Below are 18,822 nucleotides of genomic sequence, written 5' to 3'. Positions count from 1 at the left end.
ATTGGTCGCTGTGGCAGACAAGAGCCTTGGGAAGGCTCCCAGGCCTGCCATAATAAAGTTCCTATTGAGCTCTGTATCAGGAAGGGCTAAAAAGGAACACTGCAATTTTATAAATTATTATTTTAAAGGATAATGATGCAGACAGAAATAACATAGTCTAAGCACTCCAGGTTTTCCATAAGGATGTCTGCTTAATTGGATATACAGTATGTCATTTTAATTAGAACTATGCAGAGAGAATTTTACATGAACTTTGTATTAACTATAAATTGGACAAATGACTGAGGAATTCCCTTAGTTTCTTTAAATGTTCATTTTTTATTTAAAACTCTGGTTTCAATAATTAAAGAACATTGGTTAGCAGGATTGATTCTATTAAAGGGCATCTGTCAGCAGATTTGTACCTATGACACTGGCTGACCTGTCACATGTGCACTTGGCAGCTGAAGACATCCGTGTTGGTCCCATGTTCATATGTGCCCGCATTGCTGAGAAAAATGAAGTTTTAATATATGCCAATGAGCTTGTAGGAGCAATGGGGGCGTTACCAATACACCTAGAGCCTCTGCTCTCTCTGCAACTGCTGCGCCCTCTCCACTTTGATTAACGGGGCCAGGTGTGATGAAGTTTTCACTGCCTCGCCCTGTCAAAGTGGAGAGGGCGCGGCAGTTGCAGAGAGAGCTGAGCCTTTAGGTGTAATGACAACACCCCTGTTGCTCCTAGAGGCTCATTTGCATATATTAAAACATAATTTTTATCAGCAATGCGGACACCTTGAAAGATTATCAACATTAGGGTTATTCACTTTAGAAGAAAGACGACTGAGGGGAGATCTAATTACTATGTATAAATATATCAGGGGTCAGTACAGAGATCTCTCCCATCATCTATTTATCCCCAGGACGGTGACTGTGACGAGGGGACATCCTCTGCGTCTGGAGGAAAGAAGGTTTGTACACAAACATAGAAGAGGATTCTTTACGGTAAGAGCAGTGAGACTATGGACCTCTCTGCCTGAGGAGGTGGTGATGGTGAGTACAATAAAGGAATTCAAGAGGAGCCTGGATGTATTTCTGGAGCGTAATAATATTACAGGCTATAGCTACTAGAGAGTGGTCGTTGGTCCAGGGAGTTATTCTGATTGCCTGATTGGAGTCGGGAAGGAATTTTTTATTCCCCTTAAGTGGGGAAAATTGGCTTCTACCTCACAGTTTTCTTTTGCCTTCCTCTGGATCAACTTGCAGGATTACAGGCCGAACTGGATGGACAAATGTCTTTTTTCGACCATATATACCAGTGGTCAGCAACCTGCGGCTCTAGAGCCACATGCGGCTCTTTAGCCCCCTGATATTGGCTCTTCCAGGTGCGGGCTCACATGTACAGTGCGATAGCATTTTCGTTGCCCGTAGCAAAAATAGGTAGGAGGGTGAAGACCAGGAAGCGGTGAAGGCTCTGTACTCACCGCTTCCTGGTCCTCGGTTGTAGGCTGTGCAGGGCTGCGCACAGTGTGAGGCGCTCTGTGACATCACTCTGTGCGCGCCAGTTCACAGCACAGCCGACAGCAGGAGGAACACAGAGCGCGGGTGGTGAGGAGCAGCGGCATCCAGGAGCCGGAGAGGTAAGTGCTTTTTTATTTTATGAAACTTGGGGCTGATCTGAGGCAATGAGGTGATGAGAATCATAATGGGGGATATGAGAGGCATCATGGATGATAATGGTGATGATGAGAGGCATCATGGTTGATAATGGGGATGATGAGAGGCATGGGGCTCTTATCTGAGGTCTGATTGAGGGGGTCATTTACTTTGGGGTCTGAGCTGACATCTGATCTCAGGGAGGTCTTATTAACATTGAGGTTCTGCTTAAGTGCTTGAGGCATAAGGTCACTGACTTTTTGAATGTTCGTATTGCGCTTCAAACAATACCTTCATGGGAATAGGGGTTCTAAGTTAGTCTCCAACCTTATTAAGAACCAAAGAAATAAATCCTTTATTCAAGCCATTAAAACAGCCTCAGGCCCCCGACCTATTAATACTCCAGCGATAGCTCAGGAGTTTTGCTCCTTTTATTCAAATCTGTATAACCTCCCAATACCCCTCACCAGCCAGCAAATCGAGACACGCACGTCGGAGTTCCTTAGCTCTATTAACATCCCAAGAATTTCTGAGGTCGATATACATCAGCTGCTTCAACCGTTTACAACGGAAGAGGTAGAAAAGGTTCTAATGTCTATCCCTTCAGGCAGGAGTCCCGTACCTGACGGTTTTCCAAGCTCATATTACAAAAAGTATAAAGATATTTTAGTCCCACATTTTGTCACGGCATGCAATCTCCTCCTTACAGGTGGCTCTCTGACCCCACAAGCCTAGGAAGCGCACATAACGATTATCCATAAAGAAGGGAAGGATAAGGAAGCATGTGGAAGTTACAGGCCGATTTCACTGCTGAACACCGATTTGAAGTGGTGGGCTAAACTGCTTAACAGCAGGATGTCAGGGTTGCTCCCTGGGCTTGTGGGTGAAGAACAGGTAGGTTTCGTTGCAGGTAGAGAGGGTAGGCATAATATCAGTAGAGTCATACATGCGATCACCCACGCCATCAAATCTAAGTCCCCTCTTGTACTCCTGGGCACAGATGCGGAGAAGGCGTTCGATAGGGTTAGCTGGGCCTATATGGAGAAAGTACTACAAGCCTTTGGCTTCCCTGAAGGCCTCATCAGAGCTATCTATACTCTATACTCTGCACCATCTGCGAGAGTACTAGTCAATGGCACCCTATCGAACGCCTTCCAAATTAGAAACGGTACTCGTCAAGGATGCCCATTATCCCCCACCTTGTTTGTACTCACCCTAGAGACGCTTCTTCTTAAGTTCCGCCAATCCCCCACGATCAAAGGAGTGAAACTAGGCAGATTTACTGCTCCTGATGATTTACTGCTCCTGTTGTCAAATCCTGAAGAGGCTTTGCTGGAGGTTATGCAGATTTTCGAAACTTTTGGGGTTATCTCAAATTTTAAGATAAATTTCGATAAGTCGGAGGCCCTTGGCGTTTCCCTCCCAGCTGTCCTGCGTACTAAGGTCAAAGCCCTCACACCATTCAAGTGGCCTACACAAGCAATAAAATATTTGGGGGTGACGATCCCGATGGACCCCAAGTTGTTGTTTCCCCCCGCTACTCTCCAAAGTCACCTCTATTCTCTCTAAGAGCAGCTCTCCTTTCCTAACCTGGCTAGGCAGGAAAAATGTCCTCACCACTTACATCCTGCCGCTGATAATGTACACCTTGAGAGCCCTACCCATATCGGTACCTGTTAGTTTCATTAATAAACTACAATCCATCATGAGCAGTTATTTGTGGGATAAGAAGCACACTAGAATGTCCTTTCGCCTTCTTTCCCGAAGAAAGAAACATGGGGGTATCTCCCTCCCTGACCTATCAACCTATATACAGGCTATTAGTTTGGAAAGGTGGCTTAAACTGGCCAGACAAGAGACATTCTGTATGCATGTAGATTTAGAATTGGTCCTGTTGGGTAAGGAATTGTTCCATAGGTTATGGACACCTGAGAGGACAGGAGAAGGGACCAAAGTAGATAGCGTACTCACCAGAGGAATGCTGCATATTTGCCATAAGTCTTTGGTCTTAACATCTGCTCAGGGCAAGATTTCTCCCTTAGCTCCTATCTCAGTTATCCCCACACTACTGTTCCCACAAATTAAATCTCCATCAGACATTTGGCTATCAATGTCACATCACAGATTAGAAGATTTGAAAGGGTTACAGATCACTTCCGACTTCTATACTGCCCTCTCGGGTGTACCTGCCCTTGGTAAAGATTTCATTCAAAGAAATTACTTTGAGAATGCTTGTAGGCAGTTTATGATTTCCAAATTATTATTTTTTGTAAATTCTTTATTTAAGACTTTTTTCAATTTTTAACAACCCATAGCATGATGGGCACTAGGATTGATAATGAGTACAACATACTAATAAAGCATGAATACAAGAAATGACAAATATGATTTCCAAATTTACCCCTCTCCCTGATCCATCATGGTTGGAGAATTATGTTCTGCTGCCAAATTTACCTCATAAATGCACTACCCTCATTTATAGGCAGATTCTAAGTGAGAGCTATTCTAGCGTACCGCCCTGGCTTGCTGAGTGGGGAAAAGAACTCCACGTTGAATTTAGTGAAACTGACAGTAAATGGATTCAGAAATCTTCGCACGGCTTTTCCACGTGCATAAAAATTCAAGAAAACTCTGTTAAGACAGCGTTGCGTTGGTACAGAACCCCCGAGTTCCTTTTTAAAATCCGGTTGCGCTCTACGGATCTTTGTTGGAGGTGTGCTGCTGCCATCTGATCCTTATCCCACATCTGGTGGTTATGTCCTGCCATCAGATCCTTCTGGACAGATGTAGAAAGTGCCATTAACAGGATCTGTGCAATGACCCTGAAACTTTCAGCCCAGCTAGTACTACTCTGGATCCCTACCCCAGATTTTCGCCCCGGAAAAAAATAACTTGGCCACGCATCTGCTTATGGCCGCAAAGCTCTTAATCCCAGTAAAATGGAGATCAGTTGACCCACCAACACTGAAGATGTGGCGGAGTAGGGTCCAACAGGTATGCCAGATGGAGGAACTGATAGGCTGGACATACCATAGCAGAAATAGATTTTTACAGATCTGGCAACCGTGGTTAGATTATAGGACAAACCTTCTCAACGCTCAACAGTGGGACTCTGATTAAGGATATGGGAAGACGGTCACTTCTTTCAATCAATATGCAGAAGCCCCCTTTTTTTTTAAATTTTTTTTTTATTTCTTTTATTTCTTTTTATTTCATTACATTCCTTCTTTTCGGCACGCCTCCTATCCTCCCCTGTAGTTGTCTCCATTGATATAGTCAAAACTTGTTTGTGCCAGGTTATAGATAAATATACATAACCTTAGATAAATATAACTAGTCTTAGTTATATAGACGTTCCTGAGCGGGACCCTAACTGCACCTTGGGTTGACACACTGTTAGGGCTGTTATCCCCATCCCACCTCCCCTCCCCTTACTGTTATGTATCTAATGTTACCCGCATTTGTTTTGTAAGATCAATCACTTTAAGGATCCCTTGCCCTAGCTGAGTGGTTGTCACATCCTAACCTGTATTGTTAGGCTATGCCTTCGATGATCTATGACTAGATTTGATTGTGATGTGTCACCCGCTGTACTGCGCTACATGCGATTTGGTGATATTTCTTTGTTTGTCTAATAAAAAGAGATTTCAAACATTGAGGTTCTGATTAGTGGTCTGACCTGAGGTGTAATGAAAAATATTTTTTTCCATATTGTCCTCCTCTAAAACCTATGTGCGTCTTATAGGGTAAAACGTTGTAGAGTGAAAGAAGATGTAGTGTCGAGGATTGAGAAAGGTATGTTCAGATGGTTAGGAATACCCTTCCTATATATTTGAAGTTTAAAAAATTTGGCTCTCAAAAAAATAAAAATCGCTGTTTTGTCGATATTTGGCTCATTTTACTAATAAGGTTGCCCACCACTGATATATACTATGTTACTATATGAACATGGGTTTCAGTGCACTGAGAGGCATGACCAGCATTGGAAAGCTGAGTATCTGAAGCCCTCATTTCATAAAGAATAAAACTTTCTTTTCTTGCAAATGCGGCAACAGGTTTTCACAAGACAGGTATCAATTTGAGCAGCAGGATAAGCCCTACCAGGCAGTATGCCTCATTTACTGATCCTCCCGACAGGTGCTCTTTAGCAGTAGAATGTCACATAGAATGTGCGGATTCACTAGACGTCAAAGCATCAGGTGTGAGAGCATTATTAGAGACTTGGCATGGTCATTTCTAATATACCACGACTAATACCCCTTATTATACAGAAATTAACCATAAGAGATAAGCTGATATTTACAAATTCTCATTTTATGAATTGTATATGAAGAAATTTATCCTGAATTATGGCAAACCTTGAGCCCAGCAAATGACTCTTACCTGCCAACTATTTAAAAGATTGGCAAAATATTATTATGGTATTTTCACATGTATTATTTTTTGTGGTAATCTATTAAAATGCACATTTTCAAATTGTAGCAAAAGGGAAAGATCCTTGAACCACCATCATGTCCTAATTATAGTCTTCTGCCCATCTCAGAAGCCCAATTTTATGTGGGGCAGAAGGAACAACAATCACCTTTCTTATTTTAGATCTCATTCCTTAAAGGGTTTTCCGAAATTTTAATACTCAGTATATGATCGTGGGGGTCCGCCTATCAGCTGTTTGAGTAAGTACTGGTGCTCCTGTGAATGCCGTGGCCTTCTCGTAGCTTACCAAGCACAGCGCCGTACATTGTATAGCTGCTCCTAGGCCACGTTACTCATGAACATGTCATTATTGCCCTAGAAAAAGGTTGTCTTCTCAAACATCTGATCGGCGGGGATCCCAGGTTTCAGACCCCCACTGATGGGATACTGATGACCTATGAAGAGGACAGGTCATCATTATAAAAATCTCATAAAACCCATTTAACTGTATATTTCATAGAGGCTTAAAGGACCTGCTGGTAATGAGCTGATCGTTGCAGGACTGGCAGATGAAATCTGCAGCAATCAGCTATTATAGCCAGGAGAAGGTACCGGGTACTGCACATTAGCAGCCACTGCAGGAGAAATGAACTATTACATGTGTCAATTCAAAATAATGGGCACCTACTTAAAGGGGTTGTCCCATAAAAAATATTCTACAGTTTTCAAACCAGCACATGTATCTGAATACTTTTGTAACTGGAAGTTTACTATAGACGCTGAGTTATTCAATAAAATGTATCTGTACAGCGCCACCTGCTGTTTGTTTTTTTTCCTGCTCACTGAGATGGCCGCACATGCTCAGTTTCATCCTTCAACTGCCTCCTGAGCTGTGCTAGGGAGAGCATGGACACGCCCCCTGAGCTGTGATAGGGAGAGCATGGACACACCTCCTGAGCTGTGATAGGGAGAGCATGGACACGCCCCCTGAGCTGTCAGCTTGATATAAATCTAGCAGAGCAATGAATGTGGAGATTTCTGGATCCATCTGAGGCCCAGGGCTGGTTCTAACTTTGTTAGAAAAAGGATCTCATGTGCTACATGATGTCAGATTTTATTTTATTTTTTACATTAGTCATGGGATATCCCCTTTAAAACAAGGTCACAATAAGTCCTCAAGGATGGAAGTAAAATATATATATTTGTACCGTATTAGCCAGTAAATATAAGATGAAAAAAAGATTGAGATTTCTCAGTGGGTCCCCCCCCCCCACTCCCCTATTTATAAAGTAAAATTCAAAGAGTATTCGATCTGAAAGCTCTTAATTGTTGATGCACAGTGCGACACTCCAGCATCTATGGAAGTTAAAAGGAAATTTCAAAAGACATCCAGTTATTGTTGGTTTTGCAATAAGCAAACACAAAAGTATTAATTGTGGAGATGCTGGCTCAGAGTTGTTTGCTGGTGGTTGGTTAAAAGCAGAAACGATGACATGTTCTTATTATTGCTAGGATTATTGATTTCTACATCCTGAAGTAGTTGTGTCATTTAATACCTGAGAGCAAACTATGTATTGGGTTAATTCACTGCCGGCCTATGACTAGATTTGTCGTAAAAGAGAAATAATTGACTGGTGGCCACATGCTGCGTATTCAGAGCAATGTTCAATGTGCAATCTTTGAGCATGCTTGCACCCAGCTGCTCTGGATTGTAACATAAGGTGTTACCAGCACTGCTTTGTAAATGATGCAGTTACTTAAATTATAGTGATCTTCAAATAATCACCTTTATGAAGATCAATATAGATGCGATAGCCAACAAGTCCGCAACCTTCTTAATAGTTGGGGTCTTGGGGACGAGCAACGCAGTACCCACCTAACTTTTTGAAACTTTCAATGTGTTTTTGACAATTGATCCAAGACTTAAGAAAATCACTACAATTTTTAGTTATTTTATTCATTTATATAGCATTTACACATTCTGCAGCGCTGTACAGAGATTGTCTTCACTCACTCTGGTACCGATCCCCATGGGGTTAAGAATCTAAATTCCAGGTTAACCTATATGTATGTTTTTGGAGTGTGGGAGGAAACTAGAGTACCTGAAGGAATCTGATACAAACATGGAAAAACAACGCAGATGTTTCCTTTGGTCACATTCAATCCCAGGACCCCAGTTACGTAGGGCAGTAGTGATACCCACTGAGCCAATGTGCTGCTCATTTGATGTGGGAATATATTTTGGTGAATTTCCTAAAGGTCTTACTGTCTGTGGGGTCAGAGAATGAGGATATGTAGGGCTATGTTTAATATCCTTGTAGATATGATCAGAGAACCACAATAATGGAGCATAGCCACAACACCTGGATAAGTCATATCTGCCCTACCCTTAAATGGGTTGTTCAAGAGTGTGTGTGTGGGGGGGGGGGGCGTTTAGCAAACTTGACAGGACCTGTAAAGGGAAGCTAACTTATCTGCTTCCCTGCACTGGCTTCCTGCTCCTTCTCCTCCTGGCCTGCGATGCTCTGTTGGGCTCTCTCGCTATCAACATACTGATATTACCTCAGTCAATCACTGCCCATGGCAGAGACCAGATCCACTTGTGGCATGTGACCTTTTGTCATGATGTACGGGGAGCTGGTCTCTTCCGTGGCAATCTCAAACTGGATTTTTACAGCGAGTTTGCCCAGCGGAACATTGCAGGCCAGGCGGAGGATTGGGGAGCTGGTGCTGGGAAACAGGTACAGTGTCTTGAAAAAGTATTCATACTCCTTGAACTTTTCTAAATTGTTTCGCTTTACACCCACAAACTTAAAAGTATTTTACTGGGTTTTTATAGATAGACCAACACAAAGTGGCAAGTATGTGTGAAGTAAAAAGAGAATGAGACATGGTTTTCAAAATTTTTAATAAAAATCTGGAAAGTGTGGCATGCATTTGTATTCAGCCCCGAGTCAATACTTTGTAGGACCACCTTTCCCTGTAATTACAGCTGTAAGTCTTTTGGGGTATGTCTCTACCAGCTTTGCACATTTAGAGGATAAGATTTTTGCTCAATTCTTCTTTGCAAAATAGCTCAAGCTCAGACAGATTGAAAAAAGAGTCTTCGTGAACAGCACTTTTCAAGTCTCGCCACAGATTCTCAGTGGGATTTAGGTCTGGACTTTGTCTGGGCCAATCTAACACATGAATATGCTTTGATCTAAACCATTCCATTGTAGGATTGACCTGTATTGAGCTCCATACATCTTGCCATCAACTCTGACCAGCTTCCCTGTCCTTGCTGAAGAAAAGCATCCCCACAGCATCATGCCGCAACCACGTTTTGCACTTAGGCCAAAAAGTTCAACTTTGATCTCCTCTGACCAGAGCACCTTCTTCCACATGTTTGCTGTGTCCCCTACATGACTTGTTGAAAACAGCAAACATGGCTTTTCATGGCTGTCTTTCAAAAATGGCTTTCTTCTTGCTACTCTTCCATAAAGTCACAAAAACATTGCACCAAACGGATATATCCGTTTGGTGCAATGTTTTTGTGATATATGATTGTATTTTCATCCGCACAATGCCTTGTTGTGTATGGGATGCTTTAGTGGTGCATGTGGACCGCGCCGACATCCTCCATTGTATGCATTTTTTGCTGGGGATAGTCGTCTGCTGCGGTCCACATGCGGTGGGACTGCTCCCCCAATGTAAAACACGCTACAGTGTTTGGGGTTTGAACAGTTCCTCCATATTTGCCACGATATTTTTGTGTTTTTGTTTGATATGCAGTGTATGTGCCTTTACCTGGCATTTAAACATTCTTTTGCACCTGGTAGCCTCCATCACATGGTCTGATATGGGTGTGGCTTACAGTTTTGCTTTATTCACATTGCATTAGTTGTCCTGCTATGCGGTTGTGTGGAAGCTTGGCTGTGAGCTGGATTACATCACCTTCAGACCTTGTTCACACCATAGGTAGCGTAGTGGTAGGACCCCTTGCCATGCTGAGGACCGTGACGTGGTGCATGATGGGCTCCGATATCTTCCTGACAGGAATATATTGGCAAAAGTCTCAGCTTTTAATATCTACTTGTACAACTAGCCAGTATAGTCAGTGGTATATCCGTTTGGTGCAATGTTTTTGTGATATATGATTGTATTTTCATCCGCACAATGCCTTGTTGTGTATGGGATGCTTTAGTGGTGCATGTGGACCGCGCCGACATCCTCCATTGTATGCATTTTTTGCTGGGGATAGTCGTCTGCTGCGGTCCACATGCGGTGGGACTGCTCCCCCAATGTAAAGCACGCTACAGTGTTTGGGATTTGAACAGTTCCTCCATATTTGCCACAATATTTTTGTGTTTTTACTCTTCCATAAAGGCCAGATTTGTGGAGTACACGACTAATAGTTGTCCTGTGGCAGATCCTCCAGAGGGAAGATAGGATCTTGGCTGCTTCTCTAATTAGTGCTCTCCTTGCCTGGGCTGTCAGTTTAGGTGGATGGCCCTGTCTCTGTAGGTTTGCAGTTGTGCCTTACTCCTTCCATTTTCAGATGATGGATTGAACAGTGTTCATGAGATGTTGAGAGCTTGGGATATCACATAAAATTCCAATAAAATACATTTAAGGTTGTAGGTGTAGCATGAAAAAATGTGGACAAGTTCAAGGGGTATGAATACTTTTTCAATGCACTGTAAATTAACTTCCCTTTACAGGACCAGTCAAGTGGGGAGGTTTTCTTTATGATCCACACCTGATTTGGGCTTCAAAAACTGCATAAAAAAGCTTAAACTTATGGCGCACATTTATGTGGAAGGGATTTTGGAGGAGATCTGTTGCCGATATGTGTGTTATTAAGGAACATTCAGGTAGTCAATATAGATACAGTTACATCACCCTGAAATTTCTTGGGTGGACACAGGCTACCCCAATCCAATCTAATTCTAATTCTATTGGACTCTAGCTACAATTCTTTTTCCTGCAGTCTAGTCATGGACACCTTCTTTAAGTTTAGGTTTCCGTGTTCAGGTTTTTTATGTAGTTTTTGGAACCCAAGTATGGGTTGGATTCAAAAAGAGTAAAATATGCATTTTTTTTTTAATATATGTCCTCCATTTATAATTCACTCTTGGCTTTGGTTCCAAAAACTGCATCAAAGAACCTGAACTGCATCAAAAACCTGGAACCCTAACCCCAGAATTGTCCCTTTGTGGCAATTCAAAGTTTGATTCTATTATCATTCAGTGTTGATACAGTGCTATCAGTGAACTGTGAAAACCCATGATAATTTCAAAATTAAATTTCAGCCTCTGTACACATTATAAAGGAGGGTTGCCAGCTATAAATACTTTTTAGTAGTTGCACATGAATAAGAAATTTGCAACCAGATCCCTTGCTTTGTTAAGTGCCCTCTAAAGAAATCTGTTTCTAATTGTGGATGCTGAGGAATGGCATTGTCCAAAAGGTAACGTGATCACCTGCAAACAACCAAACATGGATACCAAAAACAGCAAGACATCAATAAGCTACACTCTAAAAGACACATAACAATGATGTACATCCAGGGCACAGGCAATACAGAAATTACAGCACCATGTGCCAACATAAAGCTGTTTGCTCAATACATTCATTTCTAAGGGTACTGCCTAATAGTATCTAATACTGCATGATAGGACAAAAATTGTGGGCAGGTAGCCTTCACATGCAGTATTTCCAGTTAAGAATAGGAAAAAATAAACTGAATATTCCTCTTATCAACTGACTGCTTCATCTCTGACCAAAGAGATAGCAACGCTCTAGATAGCAACGCTATAGACAGCATCAAAGAGAGGAATATTATCCCTGCGGGATATGATACAGTGGTCCGAGACAAGAGGAGCGGGTCATTTGTTTACCACCATTATAGCACTAGACCCAGCATAGAAGAGCACATATACAATATTGGTCTTCTTCATACAATGGGATTTATTCATGCCACCATACTCGTCAGGCAGTATGGAAGCCTTTATCTCAGTTCAGTAATGTGCCATATTCATCAGTAGGATGCATGACCTGTTGATTAATATGGAACAGGGTCTGCATTTGTTTTGCTACTTTTCTAATAAAAAAAGAGGCAGAAAAAAAATCATAAATGAGCAGCAAGCAGTGCAAATCTAAATTTAATTTAAATATGGCATAAATACATGGATAGATCTGTCCTAATACTGCTCAGTATAGCTTAGAAGAAAGACGAGACAGAGGGGATATGATAGAAACTTTTAAATACATAAAGGGAATCAACAAGGTAAAAGAGGAGAGAATATTTAAAAGAAGAAAAACTGCTACAAGAGGACATAGTTTTAAATTAGAGGGGCAAAGGTTTAAAAGTAATATCAGGAAGTATTACTTTACTGAGAGAGTAGTGGATGCATGGAATAGCCTTCCTGCAGAAGTGGTAGCTGCAAATACAGTGAAGGCGTTTAAGCATGCATGGGATAGGCATAAGGCCATCCTTCATATAAGATAGGGCCAGGGGCTATCCATAGTACTTAGTATATTGGGCAGACTAGATGGGCCAAATGCTTCTTATCTGCCGACACATTCTATGTTTCTAACTGGATATCCTTATTGTTCAAGGGGAAAGATAAAAAGTATGTAGGAACATTAAACAGGTTTTCTAGTCCAGAAAAATACACACAATGGGTCAGATTTACTAAGCCTGTAGATGGCAAAGGCTTAAACAGGAATTGTAGACCTGCACCTGACAACTATACCAACTACTGGTTGGCTTACGTTCAGACAGATTTTTTAAAGCAGAACTGCGCCAAACTTTTTAAGCAAAATGGTGCATCTTAGACCTGTTCCTTTCCAAGGAAGCTTCACTCACTTTCTACTAAGGCCCACCCCTTTTTCAGCATGTCGGGGGAAAAGTGTAGAAACTGTAGATGCGCCAGTTTACTCCCCTTTTTTTAGACAGTCTTTTGGCATAGATACATTATTAAATCTGGGCCATTGACAACAAACTAATGCACCAAGTAGGAGCTGAATAAAACTTTATATGAATGGAATGATGATATATGAAAGTGATAACAATATTAGTGCAAAAGGATACATTTATTGGGGAAAACTGTACGTTGGACATGGAAGCATACAGGTTCTGTCTGGTATCCTATGGCAAATTTGACCATAGATGCTACAGCTGGGCCTGTAACTCCTGCACACTTGTAGGTTGCCGAAGCTGACACCCCAGCTGGTTCCATTGATTGACTGGCGATAAACACCAGCTTCCGGCAGCGTTTCTGAGGAATCTTAGCCCATTCCTCATAGGCAATGGCATCTGGTTCACTGATATTTGTTATGGCAGTGGGTGTGGAACCACTGCGCCAACCAACAGACTTGATTTGGTCTATACCTAAGGGCATTATCCTGGCAATCCCCTGGTATCCACTCTTTAACCCCTATACAGGGATCTAGAGTTTTCTGCAGGGGAGCCACCATGCCAGTACCTCCTGGAGTAGTTTCTGTGTGGTTGGCAACTGACCCGCAGGGGTCTGAGCACCAAGGGATCAGGTTAAATATTAGTCAGAGATAGGCTGAGGTCAGGGCAAGAAGTGTACAGGCAATTTGAAGAACAGTTCTAGGTTAGGGCAGTCAGCCAAGGGTCAAAACGGTAATCAGGCACAAAGAATCAGAGTCAGGAATAGCACACCTTTGCAGGAACTAGGAAGCTAGAATAACCTCTTGATCAGGCATCTCCCCACAGGGAAAGGTGCCTTAAATAGCCAGAGGTGCCAGCATAAGGCTGGGGAAGAATTAGGATGCACATGCTGGCCCTTTAAGAGCCAGAGCATGTGTCCATGTGCCCCTTATAGAAAGGAAGAAAAGGCTTTTGTCGTCAAGAAGCAGGCCGAAGCCTGCCAGAGAGAGACACATGAGACCCTGGAGGCTAGGGCTGCTGCTAAATGGCAGAGGAAGGCCAGTGGGTCCAGACTACTGGAACAGAAGCAGCAGGTTAAGTGGAGTGCTCCCACCCAGGGGAGCAGAATGGCAGGGGGCACGGACTGGCGACATAACAATATTCTTGGATTTGTGTGATGCAATCACCTTCTACAAATCCCAACAAAGAGTTTTTAGGAGGTTCAAGTCAGGTGTCCATAACAGCCACAGCAGAATCTTCCAGGACTTCTTGTGAACCAAGCCCTTTTGGTCTATGAGGTATGCTTTGGATCATTGTCCTATTGGAAGGTCCAATGACGGCCACACTTCAGTTGCCTCACAGAAGTCATGCTGTTTTCTCCTAGGATTGATGACACTTGATTGAATCCACCATGCTTTCTCACATGCTGCAGGTTTGCAGTTCCAAAGGAAACTTTAGAGCATCACCACGCCACCACCATGATTTACTGTAGGCAGGGTCTTCTTTGTAGCACATGCTTTTTATTTTCTCGCCCGACATATCACAGATCCATAGGGACAAAAAGCCCCAGTTTTGTTTCATTCCTCCACAGAACAGAATCCCAAAGCTTCTGTGGCTTATTTATATGGTTTTGAGCATATTGGAGTTAATTTTTCTTCTGCTTTTGTGTCAGTAGTGGTGTACATCTCAGGCACAGAAACCTTCAGCATTTAGCATACATCTTACTGTGCAAACTGAAACCTCATTGCTTGCTGCCACCAAATCTTGCTGCAGGTCTTTTGCAGTCAATCAAGGATTTTTGACCACCTGCCTATTCGGGAATCTGGTGGTATCCGGGTCAGAGAGTCCTCTTTCTTCCATGTAGTGTAGTCAATGTTCCTTTAACTTTGAACTATTGAACTATGCTTCCAACTGTCTTGTTTGTGCAAGGCAATGATCCAATAACTTTTTGGACCATTCACACGTAACAGTCAACAAACGCCTAGCCAGTCCAGGTACTTGATGTGTTTTATCTCAAGCACACCAAATGCAACTAATGAAGCTCTTGATGTGCTTGAGCCAACACTTGATTTGCAAACGTTTACTCTTATAAAGGATTCTACTCAGAGGGTTGAATAATTCTGAGACTGCAGTCAATAAAAATGGCATATTGTGTTGAGAAACCACTTGAACCTCCTCATAAATTAGTCGCATCCTTCGGCAGCACAGGAGATTCAAAGACCGGTGATAAGTCACCCCCCGATGTCTGCACTATTGCTTAGGTAATTCAACCGTTTATAGTCCAAAATTGAGATGACAGATTCCTTTTAAAAGAATGGGAGCAGCACTGCAGCTACATAATGGATGGTGCTATGTACTGTAGCTCTGGCACCAGAGCTATGGCAGAACAACTGATAGTTGGGTGGTGCCAGAAGTTGGACATCCACTGAGCTGATATTGATGGCCATCAATATAAAAGTATTAGAAATCCATTTAAATGGTTAAAACATTCTCGAATGATGGGGGCTGGTAAAGCGTTAATAAAGGTCTTCCTTTACTACAGCAGATCTGTAGAAGCTAAGTGAAATTAATGTGTCTAGATATTGATTCATCCTTGCAGAATAAAATTGTTGATCCTCCAAAGCATGAATCTGTTTACACAGGCAGATACTGCAGCATTGCTGAGCAGCCCTTTTAGGTAAGTAGATGTGAACATGCCACTTATGGTTTCAGCTCAATTTCTCATAAAAGCTGCAAAGTCAAAGTGCTGGGCTCTGTGTATGTCAGCTCAGCACATCTTCTATTGACCTCAGTAGATTTAAAGATACTGCATGCTGTAAAAAGATGGAACTGTTAATGCCTCTCTTTATTCTATGTCTGTGGTATATGTAAAATTACATTTGTGGTCGTGGCAACCAGGGGAGCGTCCCTGCCCTGCCTAACTACACTATTCCCTAAGCGGTTAGAGTTGTGCCGCAACCGCGCCTGTAGTGGGGACGCCTGAAAGAGGGCATCCCTTCTGAGAGTAGTAAACAGTAAGGGTGGGTGGGTGGGGAACGCTAAACGACGTACAAGGTGGGAGGGGCGATAGCCGTTGAAGTAGGCAGCCCAGCCCCTCCCACAAATCCAGGCCAATGAATCGGCCTTACACTTGTGGTCGTGGCAACCAGGGGAGCGTCCCTGCCCTGCCTAACTACCCTATTCCCTAAGCGGTTAGAGTTGTGCCGCAACCGCGCCATAGTGGGGACGCCTGAAAGAGGGCAAAAGACACACTGGTTAGCAGGAATAATTTATTACAACATAACTCACAAAACCAAACTTTGGAAAGCCATAGACATCTTAGTTTTGGGATGAGGTACATAACGGCTAAAACACGCGGAGCGCCAACGCCCTAACTTCTGGATGACATGCGCTGGCACCTGATTCTTAGAGGCCGCGGACGCGGCACCTATGCGAAATGAGTGTCCTGAGATCGCAGCTGGATCACCGCCCAAACCGGCCACTAAGGAGCGGACATGGGACACGAACTGATGAGTAGTGAGTGGCATCACTCCGAATGGCAGTAAAGGACTATCCGGCCCGTGCCCAGTTAACGCTGACTGCAACTGACGGAATACTGCAACGGGGCACCACTGATGAGTCGTGGGGAAAAAGGACACCGGAACTGGGGGACCCGTCTGCGAGGTTTTGGACGTCCTGAGTAGTAGCACGTAACCCTCGGTGCACTGAACCAACTGGCTGACCGTGAGAAACCTGCCACTACCAGGAGAACAAGTGAACTCCCCAGGTCTTAAGAAGCCATAGAAGGCTAAATAAATGGTGGATTTAAGCACCAGGCTAGGCAAGGCCCCAAAAGGGCTCCTATCCAGGACGTCGGACAAGTTGCGGAAAAGGGGCCTGGTGACAGCTTGTCTGCGCACTTGGCCTCCAGATCCACATCTGCCCAGACCCCTCAATGCAGCTTTGACGGCATGTATGGAAAAAACCGATGCCCGTTTGGGATGACTGACCGAAAGGAAATGCTGCACCCCCGACAAGTATGTCTTCACTGTGTTATGGGATAGCCTAAGCTCTGCGTGGCAGTGGCCAATGAAAGCAAGGATATACTCCACGAAACTGGACTCCCCCTGAGGACACTCCTGCTGAAACCTACAAAATACCCTCCACCCGGTGTTATACGCCCTGGTCGTGTTTTGTGAAAGGGACTTGGCTATTAAGGCGTGGGCCGTCTCTAGGTGTCTGGTCACATTAGTATTAATGACTCGTGGGGAGGGACGGTAGCGCCCACGACATCTGCCTCTGGCATGACCTGCAAGAAAAGGGAGAAATTAGCCCTAGATAAGGCGTCAGCAGCCATGTTTTGTGAGCCTGGTACATGCGTGCTACAGACACGGAAATGATAATGAAGGGAGAGTTGAACTAAACGTCTCAAGAGACACATGACATGCAAGGATTTAGACAACCCACTATTCAAAACGTCAACCACCGCAGCGTTATCAGTAATAAACAAGACAGAGCGATTTACCCAGTTACTGCCCCACACATGGGCGGCTACCACGATGGGGTACAGTTCGAACAGTGCTGAGGAATGTAGGAAACCTGGGATCTGTCTCACCTCAGCCGGCCATTCGTCTGCGACCCAGTGGGTGCCAAAAATAGCAGCAAACCCTGAGCTAGCAGCCGCATCAGAAAACACTACCGGGGATTGGCTGGACAACTCAGGGATAAACAAAGACACCCCATTCCACTGGCAAAGAAAGTGGTCCCACATGTGAAGGTCTGCCAAGGCCTGACTGTCCAGACGCACTGGGCTGTCTTATTCCGGGGCCGTGGCAAGAAGCACCAGCAACCGGGAGATGAATGACCTGCCCTGCGGGATGATGCGCATGGCGAAATTCAACATGCCCAGTAGCGACTGTAAGTCCGCCTTGGTGACCACCGTTGTGACAGAAAACCTGTGGATGACTTCCCTAATCCTAACTAACTTGTCTGACGGCAACCTGGCTAACATGTCCTGCGAGTCAAGCTCAATGCCCAGGAAGGTGATGACTGTGGACGGGCCTTCGACTTTCTTGGGGGAGACTGGTACACCTAGCTGGAAGAAACACCTCAGTAACTTCCCCAAGCCTAGGGGAGCTGCCCCTGGCCTCTCAATCAGCAGGAAGTCATCTAGATAATGGATGACAAACTCGCAGCGGACTTTTTGTTCTAAAATCCAAAGAAGGGCCTGAGCCAGCTGATCAAAGAGCCAGGGGCTGCTCTTAGAACTGAAGGTAAGCTTGGTGGAGAAATAATATTGGTCCTTCCACTTAATGCCGTGCCACTGGCGTCCGAAATATCAGCCTTGGACAACATCGCTCCGGGCCCTAACTGTAAAATAATGGCGATGGCCTGATCGATGGAAGAATACCTCATGCCCACTTCCTCAGAAGGGATAAGGGAGTTAAGACTAGGGACATGGGAACCATGTGGGGCTGACAGGTCGATGATGAGTCTCTCCTTCTTACTAAATTTGCCCGTGACCACCCCCACAGGACTAACTCTCCACCGCTTAAAGGGGGGCACCTCGAAAGGACCGATCAAGAAACCCTTACCCAACTCGGACTCTATTAGTTTGTCAGCAGACTCGGGGTTCCTGTCGGCAGACTGGAGATTCTTGCACTCATACGTGTATTCGGGTGTCGTGATCAACCCCGTATGAAAGCCCTTGCAGAATCCAGCAACTAGAAACTGTACGAACCCTGGATTATGGTGTCCCTGCAAAAACTTTAGTAAACAATCGGTATTGATCACACTCATGTAGGCTTTAACTGATTTTAATGAGCATGCAGCTCTGGGGTGGGCCCTAAAGCAATTGGTACAGATATGTAGCAGACGGCATTGACCAAAATTACAAGACCCGAAATTAAAATT

The sequence above is a fragment of the Bufo gargarizans genome, chromosome 1 (genome assembly GCF_014858855.1).
Source record: "Bufo gargarizans isolate SCDJY-AF-19 chromosome 1, ASM1485885v1, whole genome shotgun sequence".
Lineage (NCBI taxonomy): Eukaryota > Metazoa > Chordata > Amphibia > Anura > Bufonidae > Bufo > Bufo gargarizans.
This window is presented reverse-complemented; position numbering follows the sequence as displayed.